The sequence below is a fragment of the Nannospalax galili genome, unplaced genomic scaffold (assembly GCF_000622305.1).
Source record: "Nannospalax galili isolate Female #2095 unplaced genomic scaffold, S.galili_v1.0 scaffold762, whole genome shotgun sequence".
Taxonomy (NCBI): domain Eukaryota; kingdom Metazoa; phylum Chordata; class Mammalia; order Rodentia; family Spalacidae; genus Nannospalax; species Nannospalax galili.
In genome coordinates, this window is record NW_008350126.1 from 768,233 (window position 1) to 772,687 (window position 4,455).

A 4,455-nucleotide genomic window follows, 5' to 3' on the forward strand; every position below is an offset into this window, starting at 1 on the left:
GATGGAGTTTTACTCAGCAGTAAAGAAAGATGAAATCATGAAATTTGCAGGTAAATGGGTGGAACTAGAAACTGTTATATTAAGTGAAGTAACACAGACTCAGAAAAAAAAATCAACATATGTTCTCCCTCATATGTGGATCCTAGAACCAGACTCTCATAAATAAGTATGCAAACAGACATAACTACAGGAACTAGGATAATGGAAAGTAAGCAGGGAGGTAAAGGAAAAGAAATAACCTGAAAGAGAAGAACAGTAGGAAAGGGAGGTATGGATAAAAATTGGGTTATTTAAATGGGGGGGGGGAGGGAGGGTCTCACAAGAAACTTGGGGATAAAGGAAAAGAAGGAGGTCAAGAGAGGTGGGACCATAGGTGACGGGTATTATCAAGGGAGACATGGGAAAAATGGGGGCACTTTAAATGGGGAAACCACGCGGAAGGGTTAGACAGTGAGAGAGAGAGAGGAAACATAAATAATGTGTAGCTAGTTTAAAAAAACGAGAGGGAACCCTATTAGTTCAACAACCTACTGACAAATTACACAGACATCATCACTACATGAGTCCATATGTACATATATGTGGCTAAAGTTTACATAACAAGAAACACTGTCAGACCGGCAATACCTTCCTTTGAGTTGTTGGCCACAGTGGTCCAAGAGACTCCCAAAATTACTCAGGCCCTTGATGGCCTCCCAGAACTTGAAGGTAAGACCCTACTGCTGAAAACAGAACAAACTTTGGACACAAGATTTGGAGCAATAGAGCTGCAACTGACGTGCAACCACTTCTAAAGAATAGCTCTCAGAGCTTTGAAGAGCACTATGAAGGTGCCAAGGGAAAACATCAATGGATGATCCAAAACCAGCTTCAAGACCAAACAACCACATCAATGGCCAGCACAGCATGTCATTGGTGCAGTAGTGGCACTCTTTTCTTGGGGGCAATCAACAGCTACCTAATTTGACTAAATGCCCACTCAAAGGGAGGAAACTCAAGTGTGATAATGTAAGTATAACCTAATACACATGGCTAGAGTAGCCACAGATCTTAGAGGAAACCCCAAGACTGTCACATTGCTAGAGTAATGTGATTCCTTACTATGTGCAAAATATGTATCCTTATATTTACAGACAAATATCCCAGTCACCACTCATTGAAGAAGCTCATTTTGCACCAGTCAGAGTCTATTACCAAGTACCACAACTGGTCACACATGAACATTGTCTATGAATTGCCCAGGTCTAAGTGACGTATCTATAATGCAATCTCTACACCGAAGGCTCATGGAACATAGAACAGAGATAAAGAAGAGGACACTAATGAATCTCTAAGTTCTCAGTAATGAAGGTCCCTTATGCCCTGGAGGGCCAGGAACACAAAAGGTCACAAACAGCTGAAGTGTAGAGATCAAGAGTCTGTTGAATGCTGGTCCTTGGACAGGATCCCTTTTACTAAACTTCATCCATCCAAGGCTCAGGGACCATCTCAGAGGAGGGGGCAGAAAGATTCTAAGAGCCAGGGAGGAGATGCATGACCATATGGAAACAGAGTCCTACAAGCTCCTGGGAACCTGCTCATAGGATTCTGTGGCAATGGTGTCAGCATATACAAGTCCCAGGCAAACTCAGGCAGACAATAACCCAGCACAGAACTGGGAAAATGAACAGCAGACCTCAATCTTATCTTGAGTCATATTAAAAATTAATTTTTCTGTATGAAACTGTATTTTAATAATGAAATGGAGATCTTTTTTAAAGTTTAAAACCTCATTTAATTTTATGTCTTATAGGGTTTATACCAAGTGCAATATTGGTATTAATTCAACTGTAAACCTAAAAAATTTACAGCCAATTTTGAAAGAGATATATCTTAGCTCTGGAAATTGTTATTGAATATGTCAATGCTGTTGTAATGAAATGCTTCTTCTAATTATATGGTTATTAAATAAATAATTTAAAAAAGATGGATAAACAGCTGGGCGTGGTGGCGCAGTCAAGATGAGCAATAAACCAGACTTAGATGCGAAGTTTGAAGGTCAAAACTGAAATAAATATTGAAGGGGAAAATTCTCTTCCTTCAAAGGAGGCTACCTGCCTAAAATAAGGATCTCTTTCTAGGAGCAAACTTCAGCACTGCCTGAAAGTATTGATTTTAGGTTAGTTTTTTTTTTTTTTTTTTTTTTTTTTGAGACAGGGTCTCCTTGTAGCCCCAGCTGTCCCCAGCTGGGCTAGAAATCATGCACTTACATACATGCAGGCAATACACACATACACATCAAATAAAAATAATAAATAAAATATTTTTTAAAAAAGATCGTGTCTTTGTATGTGCAGTTTGGGAATAAGGATTACTTAATGCTGTAGAAGATTAACATTAACATAGAAGATTAAATAATCAGATCAACATCCTAACTTAAAACTGACAAATGAAAATCTTAAGGAAAGCTACAAAATCCTTTGGTTCATCTTTATGTATGCCTATGTGTATGTATGTATTGTCTACATTTGTGCTTCTCTTTTCCTGTTGTTTATATGGTACCAATTTGGCTTCTAATTAAGTACGCACATAAATTTAAACTGTTAAATTGGTTCTAATTCCTTTTAGTTCATAGTTTAACAGGAGTGTTAAAACAAAAGTCCTGGCTCCCAAAGCCCCAATAATCTATGCTCAGATATCAGTCCCAACATGCTGATTAAAGAGACAGTGGTGAGAGACAGAGAGAAAATCAGAGGCACAGACAGAAGGGTCTGATATCATTAGGTTCACCTTTGGGGCACTGGCATGAGGGTTAGATATAAATAAAGAATTAAAACAGAGAAGTAGAAAGATGGCTCAGCAGTTAAGAACATATACTACCCTTGAAGAGGAACTGATTGTTCCAAAGTGAGAAAAGAAATGAGGCCCAAATTAAAATATCCTTTTTCTTAATTTAACAGAAACAATCTCACAGCATTTATTTTTGCCTGATAATAACACAAAGGTCATGAAAAACCATATGAGTAAATGGTTGCAGACTATGCTCCCAGAAGACACCTTTTAAAAAGAACAAATTGTATTGACTTCTCAACTTTTCACTTCCTTGAGCATTTCTAGTTAGACACACTTTGTAGCAGAGTAATGTTATCTCCTTTTAGCATGATCCAACGCAGCTGTTTTAGAACAACTTAGACTTTGTTTTAGAAAGAACCATCTAATAGGAGGTTCATATACTCATCAAGACAAATAATACAGCCCTCTATCCACATATTCACTTGCTCATACAGCCACACTTAATCCGAGATCTATTTTGCAAGGATCTGAAGATGAGGTTGATGAACTGCACCATCACCTTCTGCACCTGCTGGCCCTGGCTACGGTACATCATGGTGGGAGTCACATGACCACAAAGACTACACAAATGGACACACCAGAAAGCAACTTGCAGAACCACAAATTAAAATATCCTATACACATCACAAAAGTCTGAGTGAGTCACAAAAAGACTTGTGAAAGATAAAACTTAGGAAGTTGTCAAGATGGCTCAGCAAGTAGCAAGTGAGGGTGCTTGCCACCAAGCCTGACCACTGAGTTTAACCCCTGGAACCTGCATAGTAGAAGGAAAGAAACAACTCCCACAAGTTATCCTCTGACTTCATATGCATTGAAGCACATGTATGGGTTCATACAGAGGGAGAAGAAGAGAGAGGGAGGGAAAGAGAAGCCAGAATAGATAAATAAAATGTTTAAAATAGAGAAAAAAGATAAAACTTAGAATCCACACCCTCACCCATACCCTGACATGCTCATGTGAGCATGCACCACACTGCTTCATAATTTTAGCTCAGCTTCCATGTCAGAGTCACAGAGTAGAAGAGGGTACCCTTGGAAATTAAGAAAGGAATGATAGATATCCTGTTGTAGATTAATCCCAGGACTGATACCCCAAGACATAGTGTCAAGAGAAAGTCACTAAGTGGGGGCATCATATAAAAGTGTAAAAGATAACCATTCCAACAATACACAAATAATACACACAAAATGACACCTCCTGGGGCTGGACAGATGGTTCAGCAGTTGAGAGCACTAACTGCAAATGCAGAAGACCCAGGTTCAATTCCCAACACCCACATGGCAGCTAACAACCATCCTTAACTCCAGTTCCAGGAGCTCCAATGCCCTCTTCTGACCCCCAGGCATTGCATGACTCAGGTGCACTTACATACATGTAGGCAATACACTCATATACATAAAATAAAAATAATAAAATATTTTTTTAGCCTGGCATGGTGGCACACGCCTTTAATCCCAGCACTTGGAAGGCAGAGGCAGGCAGATCTCTGTGAGTTCGAGGCTAGCATCATCTACTGTTGGGAGCTGCTAATCTATTATGTGCATTGAGCTGTGGCAGCCTTGTTTACTGAGTTTGTGTTATGCATACCAGTACCTAATCTGCCTATTCAGGAGGAATGTGTT

At 39.3% G+C, this 4,455-nt stretch overlaps 1 pseudogene; it reads right to left on the minus strand.

Moving 5' to 3' along the window:
• Positions 1-3,092: 3,092 nt before the first annotated feature.
• Positions 3,093-3,367, minus strand: LOC108491517 (annotated as a pseudogene).
• Positions 3,368-4,455: the final 1,088 nt, after the last annotated feature.